This window comes from Anticarsia gemmatalis, chromosome 9, assembly GCF_050436995.1.
Source record: "Anticarsia gemmatalis isolate Benzon Research Colony breed Stoneville strain chromosome 9, ilAntGemm2 primary, whole genome shotgun sequence".
In the NCBI taxonomy this organism is placed as follows: domain Eukaryota; kingdom Metazoa; phylum Arthropoda; class Insecta; order Lepidoptera; family Erebidae; genus Anticarsia; species Anticarsia gemmatalis.
Genome location: NC_134753.1, coordinates 11503118 through 11515412, shown reverse-complemented (window position 1 = coordinate 11515412; position 12295 = coordinate 11503118). Strand labels below are relative to the sequence as shown.

Genomic DNA, 12295 nt, shown 5'->3' with positions numbered 1-12295 from the left:
GCGTCTCCAATGTAGCCGTGGAGGTTTGTTCCTATAACAAGTGGAACATAGATTCAACGGTGATACACCGTGTTTTGTTCACTGGTACAGTTTTTTCTGTCTGTGGCGTTGGTTCGTTATAAAGGAAAATGAGAAACATTATCGGCTTTCATTACTCTCGTTTTATGATAATTATTTGAAAAAGATGTCAGCTTGTGACTACGGTACGTGTATCCTGTGCCAAAACGTCAAGCAAACCTGTGTAATTGCACGAAGCACTTAAATAAAATGTATCGTGTTAACAAATACAAAATCGAACAGAATATGATTGACTGAGATCTTTTTCTGAAACTTCAATTTAAATTTTACGCTTTGCAGCTGAACTACTGCACCAAGTGACCTGAAACCTCCTTATAATATAAATATAAGTTTGTAAGTATAGATAAATATATGTATGCTTACACGAAAAAGTTTCTGGGCAGATTTTAATTAAATTTGATTCATTGATGCCTGGCTGAATTTACATATGTGATACCTGTCATCCGGGCAAATCTTCTAACGTGGGCAAATTTGAGGGCAAAACTTAGCATTATATACTTAAGAAGTCGATGCGTGTAAAGCTATGGTCAAGAGCTGTACATAATTCCACATTTTCCCCAATACAAGTAAGTGCAATAGATCCCAAAGGAGTTAATATAATAATTGGATTTTTCTGGTATTTCCCGACAGTTTGAAATTGCCACTGGTGGATAAAGTGCGGAGTTCAGACATTAAACTCTGTGTGCTGACTACTAATATTATTTTATAGAAAATATCGGATATTTGTTAAAATACTGTATGTTGGTGGATATTAGTCCATTGTTCAGTATTGGAATACTATTGGTTTTATTGAATATTGTAGTCTCAATTGAAAATCCACAATACGTAGATTATCTCCAAGCGAGATAAGGTCGGTGTTTGTTTCCCAGGTCGAGCAGTGTTCCCGGCGTAGGGATGTGACGACCCCATCGCCCAGTGATTTTTCACTGCAAGTAGTCACCTTCGACTGCCCTGCCCGCTGTGTGAACATTTTCCTGCCGGAAGGTGTTCGTGCGGTGAGTGGAATAGTCGAATGGAACAGGCATGGTCGTGCCTTTAGTCTGGTAAGACATCGACCTAAGGGAGCAAACCCTAACAGAAAAGCAATACCGACATGATGGCGACGAACAAAAAGAAAGATATACCCCAGGTGGGTACCTCTTACTCCGTAAGAGGAGAATCCCACACCGATTCGTCGGTCTGTCCCTCGTATTCTGGGGGGGACAATTCCCGCCATTGTGCCATTAAAGATGCTTCAGAAAATTCAGAAAATGATGTAAGAGCACGCACGTCCAGTTTTGTGTACTCAGAGATGATTCTAAATCCTAAGAATCTACGTGTGCATACCCAAACGGGTACGAAAATTCAGAGAAAACGGGAGGATGATGATAATTGTTTGACTGAGTTTACGCGGCCAACTACACCTCAAAAGAAACCACAGCGGCAGCAAATGGAATCAGAGGACAGTGATAGCTCACTCATGTCTTGTACCTCGCTCACCTCGCAGTCAACAATTGGAGTGTTGCGACCGAGGAAGAGAAGGCCACGAGAGGAGGTTTCTAATAAGCGTGCTAAGCAGCCAAGAGCAGCTGCGGCTGATAGTGATGTAGAGGGTCAAGGTAATTCTAGGGTTTCTAAAAGATCCAAGGATTCTCTTCCCAGGGTCGAAGATATCTCTGCGGAACTAAGGAATCTGCCTACAACCCAAATCGATGACAATATAGCGGAATTGTTAGCGACTGTTGAGAAAGTGGCTGATAGCTCACGTAATCTGAAAGGTGATTATGCTCGGGATCTTTGGTTGGCTACAAGATATCTACAAGCTGCTTCGGCAGAATTAAGTGCAAGGAGTAATGCAGTATCTTTGGAGGGGTTAAAACGTGAGAATCAAGAGCTTCGATCTCAGCTCACTTCCTTAGAGGAGCGCATGGGCGTTATGTCTTTGGAGCTGACTAAGTACCGCAGTGAAAAGGAGACTAGGTCGAAAGTCTCAGCTACAACGTCAGAAGTTAGGTCTTCAGAAATTTCCGGAGCGCCTATAAGGGACTTGACAAAAGCTGGTGACCATGCAAATCAGCAAAAGAAGCAAAACGCAGATGCTAATAAGTCACCCCTAGAGCAATTTGTGTCCGCAATGGACCGCAAATTGTTCAAATTTCGTAATGAAATAATGGCTGAACTTTTCCCGGGGAAAGCCATTAGACCACCTTTGGGACAGAGAATTAACGCAGAGCCAGAAATCAATGAGGAGTCACAATCTGTAGCCAAGACACAGAAGGCAAAGAAAAAGAAAAAGAGGAAGAAGACAGTTGCTGGTCAATCTACGCTCGTAGCTACACATACACAAAATCCTGTCGTAACTATGACGCAAGAAGTACAGCAGACGTCACCACCACCGGTTTTGGAAACATGGGCTAAAGTTATAGGAAGGAAGGAGAAAAGAGCAATAGGGAAAGTAAAGAAGCAATTTGTTTCAACAGATAAAAGGGAGAAATTGGTTCAATTACCGCGGCCTCCAAGTACGGCTGCCGTTACTATTTCCTTGGCCAAGGACTGCACTGTCACTATGGGCCAGGTAATGGAAGCCGCGAAAACAAGAATCAATTTAAGGGAGTGCGGCATAGAAGAACTGCGTCAAAAAAGGGCGATAACGGGAGGCTTAGTCTTGACAGTACCTGGTCCTGATAGATCTGCCAAGGCCGATCTTTTGGCTGATCGCCTTAAGACAGAACTTGCAGACATGGGTGCAATTATTAATCGTCCAACCAAGATGGGTGAAATGAGGGTAATGGACCTTGATGAGTCAATTAAGGCTCATGATGTTGTGGACGCTATAGCAGAGGCAGGTGGATGCTCTAAGCATGACGTAAAAGTCGGAGAAATTCGCATCAATCCAACTCGACTAGGAACAGCATGGGTGAAGTGCCCTCTCGCAGCAGTGCGGAAAATATGTTCCGTTAAAAGGGTGCGGGTAGGATGGATAACAGCTAGGGTCGTTGCGCTTGCAGCGAGACCTTTACAATGCTACCGGTGTTTAGAATTTGGGCATGTAGTAGCACAATGTCCTAACGAATGTGTAGATCGTAGCGCGTGCTGTTATATTTGTGGTAATCGGGATCACAAAGCACGAGAGTGCATTGCACGTGTTCCAAGATGTCCAGTCTGTGCGGATCTGGGTCAGCCTTCCGATCACAGGATAGGAAGTAAGAGATGCTCTCCTACACTCAAAGGAAAAAGAAAAGTTGGTGAGAGGTCTTCTTCTGTCTCGGCTGCAGCGATTACTGTACCGTCACCACCACGAGTTTTATCTCAGCAGGATACATATCCGGCAGGGGGGGCTATGGAGGCCTAGCATTCACTTCCATGCAAAAAGTTTTGCAGGGCAATTTAAATCACTGCCGCGCAGCTCAAGATCTGCTTATGCAGACGCTTGCGGAGTGGTCTGTTGCCTTAGTGGTAGTTGCGGAGCCTTACTCTGTTCCTAATCACCCACGGTGGTTCGGAGCGGAGGATGGTTCCGTAGCTATTTATTGGGCTGGAATTGAGAATGGTCTCCATTGCAATCTCCTACATAAAGGACTTGGATTTGTATTAGTAGAGTGGAGTCCTATCGTTGTAGTGGGCTGCTACATCTCTCCTAACAGCGGCCTTGCCGCTTACGAAGTTTATTTGGATGAGGTGTCAAACGCCATTCGCACTTACTTGACCCGTCCTTTACTTATCCTCGGTGACTTTAACGCTCACTCTCAGGAATGGGGTGACCGACGGGATGACACAAGAGGAGAGACGTTGTTAGAATGGGCTGCAGGACTGGACCTACGTTTACTAAATCGGGGCACGGTGAGTACCTGTGTGCGGTGGCAGGGGGAGTCGATCGTTGACTTGTCTTGGGCGACTCCCTCTGCGACACACATGGTCTCGGGATGGAGGGTTGCAGAGGATGTGGTTAATTTGTCGGACCATCGTCACATCGTTTTCGAAGTGGCCTTCCGGCGTTTAACTGATGGATTTCAGCGACGTGATAGCAGTATGGTTCGACGCTGGTCTCTCAAGCGCCTTGACCGCGAAATGTTCCTTGCCGCAACTCACGTCGTGGATTGGTCAGCCGGAGTAGATTCTATCTCACCCGATCCAGAAGCGGAGGCGTCCTGGTTTCGGAATAGTATGACATCGATTTGTGATACATCGATGCCCAAAGTCAGGCCGGGTAGGCGAGGCTCGGTGTATTGGTGGTCGGACGAGATAGCGCAATTGCGTGCTGCGTGTCTGAGCAGCCGACGTCGGTTTCAAAGAACGCGTAGAAGACGGCGAGCCACTGCTGAGGACGTTGCAGTTGCCTACGCAGTTTACAGAGATGCTGCAAAGACACTGCAGCGTGCTATTGCAGATGCTAAGGCTCGGTCCTGGAGCGAGCTCATCGAAGATCTGGACAGAGATCCATGGGGGCGCCCTTACAAAATAGTTTTGGGCAAATTGAGACCATGGGTGCCTCCGTTGTCGACAACCTTGGACCCGGAATTTTTGGAAAGGATAGTTGATACCATATTTCCAAACGTGGAAGATAGACATATAAACTTTTCAACCCAGCTAGAAGAGCAAGATTGGACAAATGCTTTCGAGGTGTCAGAGTGTGAGCTAGAAAAAGCCGTGCGTCGGCTGGCGGCCCGCAACACCGCCCCGGGTCCTGACGGTATACCAGGACGGGCATGGGTGTTGGCTATGCCAATTATGGGGAACCGGCTAAGGAGACTGTTTACCAACTGCCTCCGGTTTGGCGTGTTCCCTAATAGTTGGAAGATCGCAAGATTAGTCCTTTTGAAAAAGGAAGGCAGGCCTGCTGATTCTCCATCTGCGTTCCGACCAGTGTGTCTGCTGGACGAAGTAGGTAAACTCTTTGAGAGAATCATTGCTTCCCGACTCAACGAGCATTTGTCGTGTGTGGGTCCCGATCTTTCGGATAGCCAATTTGGATTCCGGCGGGGAAGGTCCACCGTAGATGCCATCCGACGCGTTCGTTCCTTGTCAGAAACCACTGTTCGAGAAGGGGGAGTGGCGATGGCTATAAGCCTTGACATTGTCAATGCTTTTAACTCCCTCCCCTGGTCATCGATTCGGGAAGCATTAGTTCACCATAACGTCCCTCAATACCTCAGGGTCATCATCGGAGTTTATCTGCGTGATAGGTGCATCAGATATACTGGGCGGTGCGGGGCTGAGATCCAACGGGAAATCACTTGTGGGGTTCCTCAAGGATCTGTGTTGGGGCCTCTGCTTTGGAACCTTGCCTACGATGCCGTATTGAGAATCGATCTTCCCCCTGGGGTGAGTGTCGTCTGTTACGCGGATGATACTCTAGTACTGATTCAGGGGAAAGGTTATCACGATACTAGGAGACTGGCTGAAATTGGGGTGGCACAAGTTGTAGAAAAAGTCCACTCGCTGGGCCTGCAGGTAGCGCCCCATAAGACTGAAGCCTTATGGTTCCACAATCTTCGCGGAGGAGTTAACCCACCCAATTCTTATATACGAGTCGGTGAAGTCGATGTCCAGGTTGGACAATCTATGAAATATCTAGGTCTCATTCTGGATAGTCGCTGGAGGTTCGGTGAGCATTTCGGGCAATTGATACCTCGGGTGCGTAGAGTAGCTGGTGCTCTACATCGGCTGCTGCCTAATCTTGGGGGACCACGGGAGGAAGTCCGTCGTCTTTACGCAGGTGTCGTCCGATCCATGGCGCTCTACGGGGCTCCGATCTGGGCCCAAGATTTATGTGGTGCCTCCCGTTCCAGAGCTTTGCTCAATAGCCTACAGCGGGTGATGGCCATTCGGATCGCGCGAGGTTATCGAACAATTTCGTTTGAGGCGGCGACAGTGCTGGCTGGTTTTCCACCATTCGACATATTAGCGGATATGGACGCGAGGGTGTACGATCAAATCCGCAATGAAGAAACTGGAGATGTGCAAGACAGGCCACGTGAAACGCTGCGACGGACGGCGCATCGACAGGCTCTACATATTTGGCACACGAGACTTAATGAACCACGTTGTTCACGTCAACGTGCTGTCGCGGCAGTTTTACCCAATTTTGAATCGTGGGTTCGTCGTCGGCACGGTTGCATCACCTTTCGATTGACTCAGGTGCTCACCGGGCATGGATGTTTTGGGGAGTACCTGAGTCGGATCGGGAGAGAAGAATCAGCACGATGTCACCATTGTTCTAGTGTCTGTGATTCTGCTCAACATACACTTGAGGTGTGTCCGGCATGGGCGTCTGAACGAGCAATTTTAATTGACAAAGTTGGACAAGATTTGTCTCCGGCGGCCATAGTGGCCTCCATGTTGGCTAACAAGGAGAGTTGGGAAGCCATGGTCTCTTTTTGTGAGACGGTTATGCTCCATATGAGGCAGCGGAGAGGGATCGGGAGAGATTAGATCCTGATCGGCGACGGAGGCGGCGCCGAAGCAGCGTTAATAATCGCTAGCTACGGTGCTGAACTTGGACCGTAAGAGTGTACAGTGGGGGCTGTGCACTCGGGACGCGGTCCGGGATGATGTGGTGGCAACTTTAGTAGCCAAAGATGCTACCAGCTTTAAAAAAGCAGAGGCACATAGATTTCTCCGTGTAGAACCTCTATGAGGTGAGGTGCAAATGGAAGGCACTGGTGAAGTTTTTTAGGGCCCAGGGTTTTTCCATCTCCGCACCAGATGTTCGGCTACCGGGGCGGTTTTTTAGTGGTATCACCACATAACCCAGGTTTTCCCCCCCAGGAAAACTGGGTATCCGAAGGGATTTTTCCCCCCGCAAAAAAAAAAAAAAAAAAAAAAAAAAAAAAAAAAAAAAAAAAAAAAAAAAAAAAAAGGTCGAGCAGCGTTATTATATGTACTACAAGATTAAAGCCTAGTATCACATTTTTTGGATAAGTATTAGATAGCTTAACAAATGGAGATTTAGCAACTGTGTTCATAAATTTACTGTCAATATATCCAACGAACGGCTTAGCTGATATTTATTTTCTGTGCAACTGACGTGAGGCATACTAAAATATATTAAATGAGAGACTAGCATTTGCCTGCGACTTCGTCCACGTGAAAAGAATTCCCGAAGTAAAAAGTTTTCTGTGTATTAATCTCGGTCGCAAACTATAAGTGTATCAAAGTTCAATAAAATCCATTCAGTATTCTTTTTTGCGTAAGACAAACAAACATACTTCCATCCTCACAAATTTTTGAATTTATTATACCAATAGGATAGCTTCTCTACTATCCTTATTCTTCTGCTATCCTTCACAAAGGAAGCAAAGTCGTCATAATAATTTATTATATGAACTAAGCACATAGTGGTTTAATCTACGGAATTGTATTTTCCCGATATCGTCGGGTTTCTCAATAAACCGGATTTATTGTTCAATGATACAGCGAAATTTAATTAAAATTTCTCGATAGACAATTTATTAGTTCTAAAGTTATATAATAAACTGTCTATGTTCGTAATGTTAAGTAAATTTGGTAAATTATTTGATACCGAAATGTAATCAAAGCCTTTTGTGATAATTGAAAAACTTCTTATTTACTTTTTCTGTTATTTTAAACGGGTAATTGTTTAACTTTTATTGTCGATTAGAAAATTTATGTTCCGGATTATTATTTACAAATTTTATTACGCCACCTTTGTGGCACGGTCGGTTGTATATCCGACTGCTGACTACTAGGTCCCTGGTTTGTTCCCAGGTTGGACAAAGTGCTATTGGTAGCTTTTCTAAATCATATCAATTTAGAACATAAAATTAAAAAGAAATACTATAGCGCCGATTGAAGTTTTAAGAAATATTGCAGAACCGTTTTATGCAAAAACCAAAATTATTTATCTTCATACATAATTTTTTTTTAGCAAATTTAATTTTAAAAATAATACGTCTCTTTTCTAGACCGCATGTGGCAAACCACCACAACACAGGTGTCACATTTGCGAAGTAAAAATACCACAGAGGTTTCTATTTAAAGAAACCATTCCGTAGCTTTTCAGTTGGCATTCAACTCTTATGAAAAGATGGAGAGATGTGGTAGATTTTATCAGTGCCATCTAAATTACGGCTGTGACTGACTGACCGAGTTCTCATGCTACACGTTGAGAACGTTTGAGTAAATACTGCAAGGAATAGCTTGGGGTTATGTAACTTAAACGTAACGCCTTAAAGTGTGAGGTTCTGAGGTGTTTTGGATATTTGAAAACAGTTATTATCTTATGAGTACATAAATAAATTGTTATGGTGACGAACAGGTGAAATAATTGAATTAAGATTTTGTTTTTTTTTTAATTAAACTTCTTTCCAGCTAGCAGAGATATAGGCATACTTATAGCTTAACCGAACACTAAGTACACAATAGTGTAATGTTTGAAAAATGTATTAAACAAATAATCCCCTGATCTAATGATTGATGAAAATTTGAAGGTATGTCTGGGTAAGAGTTTTTGAAACTATTCAGTCTCTAATCCTTAAAACCCTTCTTATTCCAAGACTTTAGCCCAGTAGTGCAATTCAATAGTATTCAGTAGTTATTCATTTTAAATATTCATTACTTATTCATTGTAAATGACGAAACGTGGGTGAATTTCATACTCCTCTTCCTGCAAGCACATAACAAGTGTGATATTATGTATACAAAATATTATTTACTTCTTAATAACATAATATTTCAGAAAAACATTTCTCAAAGATGTGTTTTCCCACCTTCGTTCGGTTTCTACACATCTTTCGTTTATCTGTTTGACGCTACGTGTTCAGTGTTCAATACTGTTCAATAAGTAAGTGGCATGCTTTTAGCCTACTTCATACATGCGCCTTTCAAACTTGAGGTTTAGCACTCAGGGATTTCAAGTTAAATCCATGATACATTCTATAAAATGGTAACAGCTAAATATTTATTTTCCTATTTTAAAAACGTACTGTATAACATAACCTCTCAAGCGCCCGGCCACCGTGTCACGGTTGAATGTTCTACCCCCGTCAAGCGCCCCGCCACCGTGTCACGGCAAAACGATCTTGCATTTAAAAAACGTAAAAAAGAAATGCTAAAACTATGTTTATCCCTTTCAAACATATTTGACATTGAAGCTGATGAAACGAGACGACGATCTAATGCACACACTTGAATAAGTGGTTGATATAGGCCAGAGAGCACCTTAAACAACATCTGACCCAACGACATGTTCCTTTATCACCAATATTGTAAATCCTTTTTTTAACTAATTTTAAAGATTTGAGTATATTTTACAGTTGGATTTTAATGTCATTATTCATTAACTACACGATAAGACCTTTCGTCATATTATTTTTTTTGCCTAAAAATATTTTTTAGACTTTCTTCAAACACATGCCTAAAGCACAAAATATTTAGATTAAACCGACTATTGTACTACCACTATCAAATATTATTTGTGGTTTATTTTTTTAATCTATAGCAAATTTAATGTAGATTTCAAATATATAAGGTATGACTAGGGTGTTAGTATTAAAATATGACGGAATCGGCGCTTAAACGCCAACCGCCAATTCAATTTCGCGCGCCATTTTTGGCCCGGACGCTTAACGGTATATTTGAATTTTGACGTTGGGGCGCTCGAGAGGATAATATATTTCTGATAAAAAACAAACAACATTTATTTATAATAACAAACACCTTCTAAGCAAAACAAACGTCTCACTTCAGAACAGTGTTCCCTAAAACCATTGATCTCATTTTAATGGGTCCTCAATGGTCTAAAAATTAGAGCTAACCTGACTGAAGCGCTTAATAGCAGAGATTCAGGGGAGAGGAAAAAATTAATGCAAAATAAATTCCGACCTAAAAAGCTTTGGCTGCATAATATTTAAATTTTCCAGTGCCTATTAAAAAAGCGAGGTGTTTGTGCAGTGAAATGCACCGTACCAGTATATTACGTTTTTGGCTTATATAAAAGTTTTAGAGGAAAAAACGTAAGCGGCTTTATGGTCGTTTCGACTGATGCTGTTCTTCTACTGAGTATTTGTTATTATATTTTAATAATGCTCATTACAACCATTAATTATTGTGATAACACGCAAGTGTACCATACTCATGTCATAATAATTTGTCACAGATAATAAGCCGGGAAATTATACCTCAGAACTATGTTTACCGCTGACACTGCATGCTGCTATTAGGAATATTCATACCACAAGTGTAAAATCCTAATAACACTGCCAAACCCGGAAATCACTCCTGGAATCTCATGCATTTCATACGCTTCCACTGAACCAAAAAGAAAAGCTTGATGCCTAATATTACTAGTTTTAGTTTCATGTTAAGATAACAGTCGTTAAGCCATGTCAAAGGCCTTTCGGGCGGCTTAAACAACTTTGACACTAGGTTGACCACTAACCTGGTGTAGTGTAATTTTGCTTGCCTAACTTTAAAGAATAATTAAATGTTAATCTCGATACGAGAGATAGATAGTTTAATGTAGTTCTGGATAGAGATATAGAAAATAACGTGTTAACCTGGCTATTGCAATAATGTAACTTCACTAAATTTCCTATCGCAATAATTCCAACATATTATATTATCTACATATTAAAGTACCCTATACACATTAACAGTGGTTTTATCACTCATTAATCCGTCCCCCAAGTACGTGACCGTGCATCCTCGTATTTCACAGTTTTAGAGTTAATTAGATATTATCATTTAAATAATGAACGAGCCTCGGTGTGAATCCTTAATACGATACATGAGCTGAATGTAATTTGTTTTATCCGTTGTTTTGGCAAATGTGATGAATTTTGAGGACTAGTTTATAGAGCTGTGAGTAAACGGTTAGGGTTTTATTAACAAGCGGTTCGCATGACACTAAATATAAAAAAAAAACAGATTAAGCTTGCCTTACTCTAAAGAATAATTAAATATTAATCTCGTTGCAATATGGAAAGTGATAGACAAGCAAAAGTGTTTGAATCAACTGCATTGCATTAATTTGTCATTTTCTGTTCGTTATGTTTTAAGAGCTAAGCGTTTTAAAGAACCAAGATCATAATTAATATTTTATTTGAAGATCTACACTTTTTTTATTAGCTAACAGAGCTGTTCAGCGAGTGTACTACAAAAAACGATGACTATGAAAGGTATGAGGATTCTCAATCGTAATAATAATCGTTTCAATATCAAGATGCCATTACTTTGTTTACACAATTGTTAGATTGATCACATTTTGACGGTAACAATGTTTAAAGATAAAATATTCAGATTAAATGATTTCATTGTCCTTTTTTGCAAAAATAAAAGAGAAATGTTAAGTTTCCGTCGCTTCCCGCGTGAGATTAAAACTCATCTCAGAAATCCGTTGTCTTGACGGTCGCAATTTCAAGAAATATAGGACATTCTGTATATTTTTTCTCATTGTACTAGCTAAGTGAATTGTAATCGGCTGCTCCTGTTGTTATAAATGAGATTTTTATTTCATAAAAAAAATGGTGACGCTTTTTTGCGAAGAACTAACCTGCGCAGGGGTATTTACAATTGAAGGTGGTTCTTATTTGGTAAATATGACGTTTTTTATTGTTAGTCATAGTACATACGTAAAATTATATTTAAATTTTGAAATAAACTTGTCCTAAAAGATGTCGTTAGAAGTAAAAACTTTTAGAAGAAAACTAAAATAAAAACCAAGAGGATTTTTAAAAACTTGCCTTATAATCTACTGTTCATCCATAAACGAATTTTATACTAGCGTACGAGTAATAACATAGAAAATATAATCAAAATTGTATGTTGCATTCATAGAGTTAAACCGCTGCACCAATTGAGATAAGATTAAAGATTATAATTATATTATCATTGAAAGGAATCAAATATCTATACTTACCTAGATCATGATGTCTGAATGGCGTATAAAACACACCTTTAGTTCGCTAAACAATGTTAGACCTATGTAATAGGGGGCGATCCTGTTGCTTTATGCATGTTACTAGACTTCGGATTACAATTCAGAATGATTTAAAAGTAATTAAAAACAGATGAATAGCACTTTGTCTAACCTGGGAATCGAAAACTTCGCGGTCAACAGTCGGATACCGACCGCACCACATACGCTGTTTTTTTTCTGAAATTCTTCGCATATGAAACTACGAACAAGCTAATGTAACAATAAAATACTCCGTAAAGTTTTACTACGAGTGCATTAAATTTTTATTTCTTACGTAATAACTTGGTTGAGTAAGTTTTC

The 12295-nt window shown here is 41.1% G+C and overlaps 1 protein-coding gene across 1 annotated transcript in view; it reads right to left on the bottom strand.

The window, feature by feature from the left end:
- Positions 1-12295, bottom strand: part of LOC142975288 (kinesin-like protein CG14535) — a 342628-nt gene that overhangs the window by 298435 nt on the left and 31898 nt on the right. The window lies entirely within an intron of this gene.